The 15,677-nt window shown below is 43.6% G+C and overlaps 3 non-coding genes across 3 annotated transcripts; 2 read left to right on the forward strand and 1 right to left on the reverse strand.

The window, feature by feature from the left end:
• Positions 1-3,688: 3,688 nt before the first annotated feature.
• On the forward strand, positions 3,689-3,760 carry TRNAW-CCA (transfer RNA tryptophan (anticodon CCA)). Its single transcript has one exon. It is a non-coding gene; the product is annotated as a tRNA-Trp (tRNA).
• Positions 3,761-10,154: 6,394 nt separating this feature from the next.
• On the reverse strand, positions 10,155-10,227 carry TRNAK-UUU (transfer RNA lysine (anticodon UUU)). Its single transcript has one exon. It is a non-coding gene; the product is annotated as a tRNA-Lys (tRNA).
• Positions 10,228-11,525: 1,298 nt separating this feature from the next.
• TRNAW-CCA (transfer RNA tryptophan (anticodon CCA)) lies at positions 11,526-11,597 on the forward strand. The gene has a single exon. It is a non-coding gene; the product is annotated as a tRNA-Trp (tRNA).
• The last annotated feature ends 4,080 nt before the right edge of the window (positions 11,598-15,677 follow it).

Consider the following 15,677-nt stretch of genomic DNA (forward strand, 5'->3'; position numbering starts at 1 on the left):
AGTGATGGAGGTCCTTGATTCACAACCTGACCCGAGAAGCTGGAAACGGGAAATGAAGATGATGATAATAAAGTTGGTGGCTGATGGGAGTCAGTATATATGTTTGAAATTGTACTGAGGAATTAAATTATTCTTAACAGAAAGGAGTCAGTTTATATTTTTCTTTGGAGCACTGTGCCTTTCAACATTGCCATTGTGAGCTGGAATAGCAAATCAAAACTGGACAAGTTTCAATCATTCAGGGTGATTAATGCCAGTGTCATCTGTTCTGAAATTGAGAGCACATTTTTCATGTCATTGCTTGGAACAGAGCTGACTATTAGTTTACTTTTCTTCCAGAAGTCATTGAGGATGGCGAGAATCATTTTGAGTCATCAATAGTGACATTCTTTGAATACTATACTAGATGGCAAGTTCAAATAGTTCTCAAATTACTGGAACGTTCAAACTCATATAAGTGAAAGCGTATAATCTATAAAACTGTTCTACGCACATCAGTGGCGGCGGTTGGGAGGGGAAGGAGGCAAGGGATGGCAGTAGTCATTTTGTGGAAAAAAATTACATTTTTCATTTTAGCCACCTAAAACTAGGAATTACATATTTTTAAGCAATTTATACAACCCCTGCTCTCTATTACCTAATTATTTCCTTTAATTCCTTCCAACATTAAAAGTAATACTTAGAAGAAAAACACACAAAACATCATTTGACACAACTAACTGATTTTTCACTGCCACAAAAGTAGTGGAGACTAGTGTAGAAATAGTATCTGATGGTATAAAACATTAGTTGCACACATGTGTAATTGTTCCTTTGGTGGAAGTTTTATTACGGTACCGGTATATGCTTTGTCCAACCCTTGCTACGTTTCTCTACGGGGTCAGGTATGAGATGAGATAAATCTGTCATAGCGGATTTTTATGACCGGATGTCCTTCCTGACGTCAACCTCATCAGAGGAGTTAATGAGATGAAATAAATGACGTGATTTGATAGTAGGAAGGGAGAGGGTGAAACCTGGTGCCGGTATATAGCCTAATCCTGTCGAATAGCACCAAGAATCTGCTCAAGGCTTAACGTCCCCATCCGACGGATGAATCACAATCAACAGTGTCATATGCCCTCATTCCATATAAGAACTGCAGAGAGGTTTGGAATTTAATGCAGGCTTTTGGCATGCAGTCTAGTGATTAGAAATTGTATACCACTGACCTCCCCTACCCTACCAGCCAATATTTTGATAGTGACAGTTTTTTCGACCAACGGGATTCGAACCGGCTAACCATGGTGTCAGACTGTTTAGACTTCAATGCCTTAACGATCATGCCCACCAGGCGGGTTGAATCAAAATCTCAAAAGAAATATTATTACTGCAGTTAAGCTGGTGAACTGGCATTCTATATTTCTCTGTCAAAATTCCTCAGAGATCATAAAAAACTTACCATATTGTAGATATTTTGTTTCAGTTTTGTTATCTACCTTCCACTATATTCCCTAGACCTCCAGTAATTTTTGTTTTCTATGAATCTTGTGTTCCTCCTTCGACTTCTAATTCCCAATCGCCTCTACTGAGTCGCACATATTCCAATAATCCAGGCGTGATAAATTAAGTTGTGAAAACTGTTGACTGAAGTTGTATATTCATCTTCATAACTTTCTTCAATGAATTTGTACGCCTTTTTTTTTTAAGTTTTAAAGTAACAAAGTTCAAAGCTTTATCTTCAGTTGTGTGTTAACAATATGAATCCATGACAATAAATATTTTAACTAAGTGAAGGTCTTCTTCTTACCGCTTTTCCCACACCTGTGGGGTCGCGGGTGCAAACTGCGTCGCAGATGTGGATTTGGCCCTGTTTTACGGCCGGATGCCCTTCCCGACGCCAACCCTATATGGAGGGATGTAATCACTATTGCATATTTCTGTGATGGTTAGTAGTGTGGTATGTTGTCTGAATATGATGAAGAGAGTGTTGGGACGGACGCATACACCCAGTCCACAAGCTAGAAGAATTAATCAGAAGCAATTAAAATCCCGGAAATCGAACCTGGGACCCTCTGAACCGAAGGCAAGTATGCTGAGCATTCAGCCAACAAGTCGGACTAACTGAAGGTACCTCTCTCTCTCCCTCCAATCTGTCACTTTTCTTTGTTGTGCCTTCTCCGAGCTCTGCTTCAGAGGAGTCCACTGACATCTGTAAATGTCAATTGTAGAAGTGCGAAAATGATTTGAGGGAACAATAATTTGGATATATCTTCTGACTTGAACAGTCCGACTGTTCAATCTGAAGAGACAGCACTGCCAGGTTTCATTTTAACTACTGTGCTCGTCTGACGAGAAGTCGCGTGCGTGAGGGGTAAGTGGTGCGCATGCGCCAATCTCAAGTCTCAAGGCCTTACAGTAAACATCATTTCCGTCCGGCGTGACTCTTGTGAACTAAGGTGCTGCTGTGAAGTTTCAGATTGGTAGTGCAGTTGTGCTTTAGTTACATATTTACTGTGAGCACTGCATAATGAACAGTTTAGTAATGAACACGCGTCCCCTTCGGAGAAGTAGCCTCCGTGGCTCAGGCGGCAGCGCGCCGGCCTCTCACCGCTAGGTTCCATGGTTCAAATACCGGTCACTCCATGTGAGATTCGGGCTGAACAAAGTGGAGGTGGGACAGGTTTTTCTCCGACCGGTTTTCATTCCAGCAACACTCTTCTTCTTCTTCTTCTTTATCTGTTTACCCTCCAGCGTCGGTTTATCCCCCAGACTCTAGCGCCTCAAGGGCAGTGTGCTCGAGCTTCAGACTCTTGGTCGGGGGATACAACTGGGGAGGATGACCAACACCTCGCTCAGGCGGCCTCACCTGCTATGCTGAACAGAGGCCTTGCTGGGGGATGGCAAAGTGCGAAGGGATAGATAAGGAAGAGGGAAGGAAGCGGCCGTGGTCTTAAGTTAGGTACCATCCCGGCATTTGCCTGGAGAAGAAGTGGGAAACCACGGAAAACCACTTCCAGGATGGCTGAGGTGGCAATCGACCCACATCTACTCAGTTCACCTCCCGAAGCTGAGTGGAACCCGTTCCAGCCCTCGTGCCACTTTTCAAGTTTCGTGGCAGAGCCGGAAATCGAACTCGGGCCTCCGGGGGGTGGCAGTTAATCACACTAACCACTACACCACAGAGGCGGACCCAGCAACACTCTCCAATATCATTTCATGAGGGGTAAGGGGTGCGCATGCGTCAGTCTCAAGTCGCAAGGCCTTACAGTAAACATCAGTTCCGTCCGCGATGACTCTTCGGCAGCCGGCACAATTTCTATCGTAGCCGCTAGAATTCTCCATTCCTGATCCGGTCGAATGACGAAACAAACTGGCTGTGCAATTTAATTTCCATCTCTTTCAGAGAGCTCATACTGTTTATCGCGACTAATATTCCTAGCTTAGTGTAGTACCTGTTATTCGTGCGCGACTTCTCGTGAGACGCAGATAGTATGAGGTGAGATAGACAAACCGCTGGGCAGGTTTGGTGTGCAGTTTGCCTGTTGGCGGCTGTCATTTTTAATCGGGTTGCTTCCCCAATATACTGTATATAAAGAGAGGTATTCATAGTTGTGTGTGCAACCAGCAGGGTGGAGAAAGTGACGCCCATTAGCTTCTTAACTCATTCCCAATGTATTCTACCAAGGAGTAACGAAAGGAGTAGTACGACTCCGTGGCGCAACGGTAGCGCGTCTGACTCCAGATCAGAAGGTTGCGTGTTCAAATCACGTCGGGGTCAAGAGTTTTTATAAGTATTTAGAACCTTGTATTCCCGAACACTAAAACTGGGTGATGTCTGAGGTAATCGCAGTATGCGGCAAAGCAAAAAAAGTATTGAAATTACAAACATGTTCTGAACATTAAGATGCGTCATTATAACATGCAACACCAGGGTGCGAAATTTTATCTCAAAGGTCAACCCCCCCCCCCCCCACGAAAATTGCCCGGGGGGATTCTTTCATTATAAAATTATGAGGAAAATTTAGAACAGGTATAATTTATTACTGAAATTAATGACTTTTTCTGTACATATTTTCATAAAAACATCAGCAATAATTCAAATGACTGCCAGACCTTGAGCAATAAAACAATGCAGCAGTGGCAATCCGGACATGTTTCACTCTGACAAGTCCATCTGAAACCCGGGCAAAAATGTAAATTACTTGAAGCTCTCCTCCCTAGTCATTGCTCTAAGTAGCTCGAGCTTACTTCTTGCAGAGGATGTGTTTCCGATAGGTAGCCTATAGGACAATATTCACTTAAGGAGTGAACAAACTGACAAATTTGTTCAGTCAACACTTAGCCCTGGTCAGAGGAAGGTTCCACTAACATAGCAATAGGCTAAATCAGGACAAATTGCGCCTCGCCTGACCTTTCTTCAGAAAGCGACAGTCTCTCATAAACTTCTCTCAGCTGATTGGAATAACGTTCTAATGTTTATCATTCTCATTATAACTACAAAATTCAAACAAAACATTCTACAATTTACATTTTTCTGCGGGAGGGGGTAATTAAATTACAGGGGAATTTTATACCCCCTCCCCCGCCGGATACTGCCTGAAATAAACAGTAGCAGTTAAGCCCTATGTTCCGTCTCCCCCACCACCACCACCACTTCTTTCTGATTTCGCACCCTGTGCAACACGTATCTGTGTCGGTACAGCGCCGTTTCGTCTTACGGATTTTGACGACATGCCGTCTTTTAATTGGTCCGTGGTAGACAATGTTAACTTACATACAAATCCTATTCATGGCCCCCAGATTGCAGAAATGCATACTCATTAAGTAATTTTTAGGCTTTTTCTAAGTATTTCAAGGCATTTTATTAGCTTTTTTGCCATTATTTTGTCATGACTCCGAAAGGTCGAGTTCAATTCCCGGCTCTGGAACGGAATTTGAAAAGTGGTACGAGGACTGTAACAGTTTTCACTCAGTCTCGAGAGGTCAACTGAGTAGAGGGGTCTGATTCCCACCTCAGCCATTCTCGAAGTGGTTTTTCATGGTTTCCCACTTCTCCTCCAGGCAAATGCGACGATGATACCTAACTTAAGGCCACGGCCACTTCCTTTCCTCTTCTTGTCAATCTCTTCCAATCTTCCCATCTCCCACAAGGCCTAGTCCGGCTCCATGGCTAAATGGTTAGCGTGCTGGCCTTTGGTCGCAAGGGTCCTGGGTTCGATTCCTGGCAGGGTCAGGAATTTTAACCTTAATTGGTTAATTTCACTGGCACGGGGGCTGGGTGTATGTGTTGTCTTCATCATCATGTCATCCTCATCAAGACGCGCAGTTCACCTACGGGTGTCAAATAAAAAAAAGAGACCTGCATCTGGCGAGTCGAACTTGTCCTCGGATACTCCCGGCACTAAAAGCCATACGCCATTCCATTCCCACAAGGCCTCTACTCAGAACAGCAGGTGAGGCCGCCTTGGCGAGGTGCTGGTCCTCCATTCCAGGTCTATCCCCGACCAAATGTCTCACGCTCCAGGACACTGCGATTGTGGTAGGTAGTAGAGTTGGGATCCATCTCTGAGTCCGAGGGAGAAACCAACCCTGGAGGAGTCTCGGCGTATTCATGATTTCCCTCTTTTCATTTCTTCTCTAGAACATTGGAAAGGCAATGAATGAACTGATGAAGGCTAACAACGAAACATTTTTCAGGCCTGAGTGGCTCAGACGGAAGTGTGCTGGCCTTCTGAACAAAAGTGGGGGAAGCTCGATCGTGCTCAGTCCGGTGATATTAAGATACTCATATACGCCAGACTCGTGTTGGTAGATTTACTGGCACGTCCAAGATGTCCTGTGGGACAAAATTCTGTCACCTTGGTGTCTCCGAAAACAGTGAGATTAGGTAGTACAATGTAAAACCAATAACATTATTATCACATTAAACTGTCTCCCATTATTATTATTATTATTATTATTATTATTATTATTATTATTATTATTATTATTATTATTATTATTATTGTGCCGGAGATACACCCTCTCCGTGCATTTAAACTGAGCGCCTATTGCAAGGCCATCTGTATCGTGTACTTCAAACTGTGTATTGGAAAAATTTGAACGTTTATCGTCAGATGTCTCTTACTGTCTACTGATGTGTCTCCTCTGGTGGGAAGATGAACAATTCATTTTCAAAGAAATTTGTAATTTCGAGGTTTTCAGAACTGAAATGTTGTAAATTCATTTTTGTGTTCTTAGGTTACTAGCACTGTTATCCCTTCTTTCTGTTTCTAAATTTTCGACCAATAAGGAATTTTGTACATTTATTAAATCAACCAATATAATTTGTGGGTGTGTACAGGGATTCGGCCCATAGAATTCTGGAACCTTCCTCTCCGCTATAAAAGCTGGGACCTTTTGGGCCATGTTGTCCTTTCCATCATGCCTTTGCTCGCAGGACCTAGTGTTTACAGTGCACTATGTCTTCTGGTATAGGCTAGAGCAATTTTGTTACTTTCATAGATCTGTCTCTGTCTTATCCTTGGCTTTGACAATATGAAAGTGACTGAGGTATGAGCGATGTTAGTAATGCCAATCCTTATGCAGCCAGTCCCTGCTATGAATGGTGTGAAAATGTTGCTCATAGGGTCAGTTGGTGTATGCATTTCAGTGGGCTTGGCACTGATATGTAATAGCAACTCTGGCTCGGTGAGGAAAGCAACGGGAAACTACCTCACTCCTCATTTCTCTAGTACGCCTCTTCAGTGATGCCTAGGCCATCTATGACAGCTGATGGCAGAGCTGTTGAGGATCCCACCAGCGGAATCGTTGACGGACTGAACATACAACGTCCTTTCCATCGCTCCAGTCAAGAGGTTTAGAGTGTGTCGGAGACAGGGGGCAAGTCTCGCCTATCGTTGGAAGACCCACCAGCTCAAGGTAATGGCAGACATCTTTTAATCATGTAATAGTCTCAGAAAGCTAACTTAAGGGGAAGGTTTCGAAATTCTTTCTTAATGCAAAACTCAATATTTCCATGTACATTTTCAAACAAGTATAAAGACTTTATTCTAACTTAGGGAATAAATAGTGTGACCCTCTTTTATTGGTAATGGGGTGACTATGATTTCGTAAACTTTAAAACTAATCTATTCCTTTTGTAATTTAAAACTTTCTCTCCATCTAGCCACCTCCGTAGTATAGGCAAGTGTTCGTCTCCTAATCTTTGGTTTACGGCCAATAACTTTAACTTTTTCTTTTCACTAAGGTCATGTAGAATGGCACTTATTGCCTCCGTTAACTCTTCTTATTTCATTTCCTATTTAAATGTAACTTAGATTGTAGAGCGAGTAAGACAGTAAAAACTGTTTGTATTTGACTTACTGTAAAATTGAGATTGTGCATTGGAGATGCTACTTTGGAATGTGTTTTGAACAACAGTCTCCTAGAAAAGTCAATTGTGTGGAGCGAAGACGCTCTTTCGAGTGTGGTAATTTTGGAGTCACTGCTCCTTACTTGTAATTGATTGGAGCAGTAGCAGGGGCGCCCGCAAGGGGTGCGCTTGCCTCTCCTGGAATTCTAAAAAGTTTGATGTCAATTGTTTAATATCATACCAGATTATTTGATAAACTGACCTTACTGACAGTCATCTAGCATCTGTTATAACCGGAAAATTCTGTAAACAGTTTAATGTTGCTGACGTTATATTGGTTTTAATATTCAAGAAAATTGTTAATGTGCCCCCCCCCCCACCTGGAAATTATCCTGCGGGCGCCCATGAGCAGTAGGTAAGGGTAAGGGTTATTCTGCCCGAAGGCAGGTCCGAACCTCCACAGAGGTGTTCCTGAGCCGGAGTTTACGTGCGGTAGGGTGGCCAGTTTCTTTCCGCTCCTCCATTCCCTTTCCCCCCACCAACAGCGCGTGGCAACCCATCCAACTCCTGACCACGCCCAATGTTGCTTAACTTCGGAGATCTTACGGGATCCGGTGTTTCAACAGTAGTGCTCTTAGTAATAGTGTAACGTTTGAGCTATCTAACTCATCTCTGATTATTCCTAGATTTCAAATAACTATTTTTTCTAGAGCTGTAGAGCTCCCCTTATGTCTATCCAACTATTGTTTGTTACTGCTTAACAAAGTTTAAAATCTTCATCATCATCATCATCATCATCATTGGTTTACCCTCCAGGTTCGGTTTTTCCCTCGGACTTAGCGAGGGATCCCACCTCTACCGCCTCAAGGGCAGTGTCCTGGAGTTTCAGACTCTTGGTCGGGGTATACAACTGGGGTGTATGACCAGTACCTCGCCCAGGCGGCCTCACCTGCCATGCTGAACAGGGGCCTTGTGAAGGGATGGGAAGATTGGAAGGGATAGGCAAGGAAGAGGGAAGGAAGCGGCCGTGGCCTTAAGTTAGGTACCATCCCGGCATTCGCCTGGAGGAGAAGTGGGAAACCACGGAAAACCACTCCCAGGATGGCTGAGGTGGGAATCGAAACCACCTCTACTCAGTTGACCTCCCGAGGCTGAGTGGACCCCGTTCCAGCCCTCGTACCACTTTTCAAATTTCGTGGCAGAGCCGGGAATCGAACCCGGGCCTCCGGGGGTGGCAGCTAATCACGCTAACCACTACACCACAGAGGCGGACGTTTAAAATCTTAAAATATATAAAAAGGGAAGGAAATAAAATTTCAAATTTTAGAGTTTTAAATTAAGATTTGATCTCTTCTCTGTCCACCCATTCTTGTCCACGCCTTCGTACACCTCTGTAAACCACGGAGAGTCCGTAACAATTATTATTATTTCTTTCTTAGGTTGGTTTCTCCCCAGGACTCAGCGAGTGATCTCACCTCTACCACCTCAAGTGCACCACCTGGAGCATGAGACATTTGGTTGTGGTTGCAACTGGAGAACGGGACCAGTATATCTCCCAGGCCTCACCTGCTGTGCTGAACAAGGGCCTAGTGAGGGAGACAGAAAGAAGCGGCCGTGGCCTTAAGTTAGATAGCATCCCGGCATTTGCCTGGAGAAGTGGGAAACCACGAAAACCACTTCGAAGATGGCTGAGAAGGGAATCTTGCTCGATGATGATGATGCTTGTTATTTTAAGGGGCCTAACATCGAAAGTCATCGGCCCAGTGAGAGAGAAGGGAATCGAACACCCCCCCTCCCTCCTACTCAGTTGACCTCCCAAGACTGAGTGGACCCCGTTCCAGCTCACGTACCACTTTTCAAATTTCGTGGCAGAGCGGGGAATCGAACCCGTTCCTCCGGGGGTGGCAGCTAATCACACCAACCACTACACCACAGAGGAGGACATTATTATTACCGGTATTATTATTATTATTATTATTATTATTATTATTGTTGTTGTTGTTGTTGTTATTGTTGTTATTATTATTATTCGTTCGTAATCTGTTTACCCTCCAGGGTCGGTTTTTCCCTCGGACTCAGCGAGGGATCCCACCTCTACCGCCTCAAGGGCAGTGTCCTGGAGATTCAGACTTTGGGTCGCGGATACAACTGGGGAGAATGACCAGTATCTAGCCCAGGCGGCCTCACCTGCTATGCTGAACAGGGGCCTTGTGGAGGGATGAAAAGATTGGATGGGATAGGTAAGGAAGAGGGAAGGAAGCGGCCGTGGCCTTTAGTTAGGTACCATCCCGACATTTGCCTGGAGGAGAAGTGGGAAATCACAGAAAACCACTTCCAGGATGGATGAGGTGGGAATCGAACCCACCTCTACTCAGTTGACCTCCCGAGGCTGAGTGGACCCCGTTCCAGCCCTCGTACCACTTTTCAAATTTCAGGGGTGACAGCTAATCACGCTAACCACTACACTACAGAGGCGGATTATTATTATTATTATTATTATTATTATCATTATTATTATCATTATTATTTTCACCTTTCATTTGATCATTAGCTCCTCAACTGTGACTGGCGTCAGGAAGGATTTCTGGCCGCAATAAAGCACTATAAATTCTTCTCACTTAATCCCAGACCCCGTATAAGGAACGAGACTAAGCTGTAATCATACATTATTATTTCTATCTTCGAAATAATCTCTTCCTTACAAATTCAGACCAACCATTTCTCACATAAGACATTCCAATGCACCTGACTACATTTCACCTATACCAAGCGGAGTAACAGTGACTCTCACTTCTTACGGAACAGGAAAAAAACAGCTCGCCCGAACAGGGATTTGAACCCTGGACCCTTAGGTTAAAAGCCTAATGCTCTACCGACTGAGCTATCCGGGCTCATGAAGTAGCTCTTAACTCCGTAGATTCTGTACAGAGTTATTAACAATCAATTCTGCCAGCAACGAACCTTGTACATTCTATCCACCCATTTCTTATTTTTACTACAGGGTAAGTATACAGGCAGTGTGCAGAACAACTTTGTTTCGTAAACTAAAAAAGTGTTAGATGTTACCTGTCAACCTCTCAGGCGTTCGAGTGTAAATGTGGCACACTGTTTGCTTTTGATTTATGTTTTATTTTTGTTCTTCTTAATCACTTTACACTCCAGGTTTGGTGTTTCATTCGGACAAAGCGAGAGATTCCACTTCTACCGCCGCAAGGACAGATCCTGGATTGTGAGACTTGGGGTTGGGGGATACAACTGGAGTGGGCCAGTAACTCGTTCAAGCGGCCTCACCTGCTATGCTGAACAGGGTCCTTGTGAGGGGATGGGGAGATTGGAAGAGATAGGCAAGGAAGAGAAAAGGAAGCGGCCATGGCCTTAAGTTACGTACCATCCCGGCATTTGCCTGGAGGAAAAAAACCACTTCGAGGATGGCTTATTTATTTATATCGTGACAGAAGCATACATAAGTTTAAAATTAAATATAAGGAAAAAACATAAAACAATATAAATACTTCAATGACGAAGACCCACCCCACGTTAAACTATGTGAGCCCAAAATCTTGCAACATCAAGTGCATTTGGCTTCGCTTTAACCCCAGGTCTTCTGATGTGCGGCTGAATGGGCATGGACTACGTTGCAGCAAATGGGCTGTGGTCTGCTCTTCTCCACATACACACAAGGTACTGTCCACTTCGAAACCCCATTTCTTCTGGTTTGCCCTGCACCGCGTAACACCAGAGCGCAGTCTATTCAGTGCTCTCCAGTCTGTGACATGGCCAGGAGGGAGTTCCTCTTTTGGGGTCATCCATTGACTGATCCTCGTATGTTGACTCCTGACGCGCTGAGGAAAGAAAAGAAACCCCCCTCTGCTCAGTTGACCTCCCGAGACTGAATGGACCCCGTCCCAGACCTCGTACCATATTTCAAATTTCGTGGCAGAGCAGGGAATCGAACCCTAGCCTCTGGGGTTGGCAGCTAATCACACAAAACATTAGCCTACACCACATGAATTTGGTGTGCAATTTTCCCGTTGCCAGTGGTCATTTTTCATCGGGTTGCTTCCCCGATGTCTTTTAAAAGAGGTATTGATCCGTGTAGTGTGCAACTCACTGGGTAGAGAAAGTGACGTCCATTAGTTTGTTCGTCATTCCCAACGTATACTAGCAATGCGCAGAGAGCTAGCAGTACGACTCCGTGGCGCAACGGTAGCGCGTCTGACTCCAGATCAGAAGGTTGCGTGTTCAAATCACGTCGGAGTCAAGAATTTTGAGAACGTGAATGTAGAACCCTGTATTCCCTAATTCTAAAACTGGGCGATGTCTGAGGTAATTGCAGTATGCGACAAAGCAAGAAAGTATTGAAATTACAAATATGTTCTGAACATTAAGATGCGTCATTATAACATGCAACACGTATCTAACTTCTTCGGTACAGCGCCGTCTCGTCTGCGAATTGCCCGAATTTTGATGAAATGTCATCTTTCAATTTTGGTGCATGATAGACCACATAACTTATATACAAATCCTATTCATGCCCCCCCCCCTCATATTATTAGAGAAATGCATATTCATTCACTTTTAGGCATTTTGTAAGTATTTTATTTTTAAGTCATGTTTTGCTTTTTGCCCCATTATCTTGTCTTGACTCCCGGAAGCCCGAGTTCGATTATCGCCTCTGGCACCGTATTTTAAAATTGGTACGAGGACTGGAACGGGCTCCACACACCCTCTGGAAGTCAAATGAATAAAGGGGGTTCGGTTTCCATCTCAGCCACCCCCGAATTGGTTTTCCGTGCTTTCCCACTTCTTTCGCAAACAAATGCCGGGTTGACTTAAGGCATGGTTACGTCCTTCCCTCTTCCTTGTCTGTCCCTTCCGATTTTTTCAACCTCCACAAGGCCTCTATTCAGCATAGCAGGAGTGGAAATTCATATAACAGTCACTCGTGTGTTATTCAGGATCACATCACGCACTTGTTCAATATTGGCATCAGTTACGGCTAGAGATGGCAAATGAATATCGATATATCGGAAATATCGATATATCGACATCGATATTTTGATGTCCGATATACTGTCGATGTCGATATTTTGTGCCCAGTATATCGATATTTCTGCCTAATTTAATACTTTTGGCTACGATTTGATTCTCTTTCAGACCCTTTCAATATTTGCATGCTACAGTTATGAAATTTGAAGTTTCATTTCTCAATTCACTTCAGTAAATAGTGATAATATCACAACTCATTCATCGTGCGTACCTTGTATACATAGCTTTACGCGTTAGCTAGGCAATACTTGAGCATTATAGCGACCTCTGTCCCAGCGGAGAGACTGTTTTCAAAGGTCGGTAATACCATCACGAAAAAGAGAAACCGATTAAATGGCAAAATGTTATCCAAGCTGCTTTTTCTAAATAGCTTACCTATGAGGTATTGGAAATTGACCTAAGATCATCATCATGTTTTTTTTTTTTTTCACGAACAAATGGAATTGCAGCGTTGAGGAAGAAGTTGGGATGAAAATGTTTTATTATTTTATACAGCTCTGATAATTATTTATCAGATGTACTTCGTACACAAATTATATGTTTGTAGATTTTTCATATGGTTTTCCGGTGTAAGTTATTAGCTCGTTACTAGACACCTTGTATAATACAGTATAATACTGTTCTTCTATGTATCATTACATCTTTCGTCTGTAAACGTTTTTATAATGTTTAAGCTTGTTTTCTGATCCGTGTCAAGACTTATTAAACCTAATGAATACTTTAATCATTGTCTTAAATGTAAAACCAGACTTACAATAATGTATAATAGCACCAATATTTTAAAAGGGGATATATCGGTGATATATCGATATTTTGAAGACCGATATTTCAATAACATCGATATTTGAACACCGATGTATCGAAAAACCGATATATCGATATTTTGAAAAGTTTTGCTATCACTAGTTACGGCTGCAGATGGACGCCCGGATCTTTCCTAATCCTACACGCTCGAACGACCCCATTGTCGCTGTATTGTGCTGAAAGTCTACTATGAATTTCCGCTCTTGGTGCACCCTCAGAAAAAAAAAAAAAAAAAAAAAAAACCCGGATTACGGAACGCTGTTCTTCCTTGGTGTAAACAAAGAGTGGTGCTGTCATTTTTACCTCGCAACAGCACAAGCTGATAACGCTGAAATCTACAACGGTGCCATCTAGCGGCTGATGAGCACACGACGCCATAGAGCCAACTTAAATACAATTAGAGCAAAATTACAGATACTTATTGATCTGCCTACGTATAAATAAAATATGTATTATAAATGACCTGACCATCCCGCCAGAAACTGTCCTACAGTAGTAACCCCCGTCACAGCCACCCAGCACTAGCATTTGGCCTGCATAGGTAGCAATCGGCTGTCGTGACTTGCCATGTTTAGTATCATTATTTAGTGACAGAACATCAATTGTCATAGCTTAGGCTGCTTTACTGCAGTGTATCCTTCCATGGGTTTCCATGTGATGGTTTTCTAAGAGAGATGCTATTTCCCTCTTAGGTAAGTGCTGGCTGCCTGTTTGTTTCGTTCTTTGCTCATTGGTGCTCTTGCAAGACATCGACCAGAGTACCTTCGGCTAAATGTGGCCATGACCATGGCTTTACTGTGGCTTTCATTCGGGAAGTCGTGGGCTGGTCCCATCGACAGCATTCTCCTCACTAAGGCGATTGCTGGGACAGTTCCTTATAGAAGCTTGTGAAATGTCGTGTTGCAGAAGAATGCTGAAGGTGAGATGAGTAGATCGAATCACGAATGAAGAGATACTGAACCGAATTGACGAAAAATTTGACCAGAAGAAGAAATAGAATGATGGGACTCATCTTAAAATACCCAGGACTAGTACGGTTGTTTTATGAGGGATATGTAGGAAATAAGAATGGTAGGGGTCGACCAAGGCATGGATATGACAAACATTACAGTAGACGTAGGGTGTAGTACTTACGTAGAAATAAAACGTTTAGTACAATATGGGTGATATGGAGGGCTGCATCGAACCAGTCTGTAGACAACCCAAACAACAACCAGTGGCGGTGATTAGGACCCCGCGGGGCGGGCGCCCATGGGTTGTGAAGGGCCCATGACTGTTTCTTACTTCAGTATCTGAAGAGTGATTTTCTTCTTCTTCTTCTTCTTTATCTGTTTACCCTACAGGTTCGGTTTTTCCCTCGGAATCAGCGAGGGATCCCACCTCTACCGCCTCAAGGGCAGTGTCCTGGAGCTTCAGACTCTGGGTGGGGGATACAACTGGGGAGGATGACCAGTACCTCGCTCAGGCAGCCTCACCTGCTATGCTGAACATGGGCCTTGCGGGGGGATGGAAATATTGGAAGGAATAGACAAGGAAGAGGGAAGGAAACGGCCGTGGCCTTAAGTTAGGTACCATCCCAGCAATTGCCTGGAGGAGAAGTGAGAAACCACGGAAAACCACTTCCAGATGGCTGAGGTGGGAATTGAACCCATCTCTACTCAGTTGACCTCCCGAGGCTGAGTGGACCCTCGTACCATTTATTTCAAATTTCGTGGCAGAGCCGGGAATCGAACCCGGGCCTCCTGGGGTGGCAGTTAATCACACTAACCACTGCACCACAGAGGCGGACATGAGTGATTTTACATATTGATAAAGCTACAGCACAGAGCACAGTATTATTTGTATTACAGAGGGTTATTCCAAACTTGGGCCGCCGCACTGCAGAGCTTCTTTTGTCAACAGGAGTACGGTAGTTATTTCTGAAAGAATGTGGGTTTCTCAACCTGTTCCAATAATAACCATCCCTTGCTGCCACTCACAACAATCAACAAGGCTTTTCAAGTAATTAGCCAGTTTTGAGAACCCAATAGTCAGCGAAGGTGCGATTACAAAGACAGCCTCCTTATCTAAACTCTAAATAATGAAGTTTCGAGCCGGTTTATAACTCTCGGCCGTCAGTATAGCTAAGTAGGCGTGCGATGGACGGTTGAGTTGTAAATTATTTGGTCCTAGAAACGAGATTATTTCTTAATATTGTGACGGTCAGCGTGTTTTGGTTACTGTAAATGTAATATGCATTTCTTGTTTGTGTGTGTGTTCGTACCACATAAGTGTATTTTAATTCCTTCGGATTTGAAAACTAAATTATGTAAATGATTATTTTCGTCGTTGCCGTTCACTGTAATAATATACAACCTTGTACTACGAAATAAACTTGTAACTTTCCTTATCAGGAAGGGAGGGGCCCATTTTCAATTGTTGCGGTGGGGGGGGGGGGGGGCGAGCTTCTTCGCTCCGCTACTGACAACAACATTTAACAATCTACGTG

Source organism: Anabrus simplex, chromosome 11 (genome assembly GCF_040414725.1).
Source record: "Anabrus simplex isolate iqAnaSimp1 chromosome 11, ASM4041472v1, whole genome shotgun sequence".
Taxonomy (NCBI): Eukaryota; Metazoa; Arthropoda; class Insecta; order Orthoptera; family Tettigoniidae; genus Anabrus; species Anabrus simplex.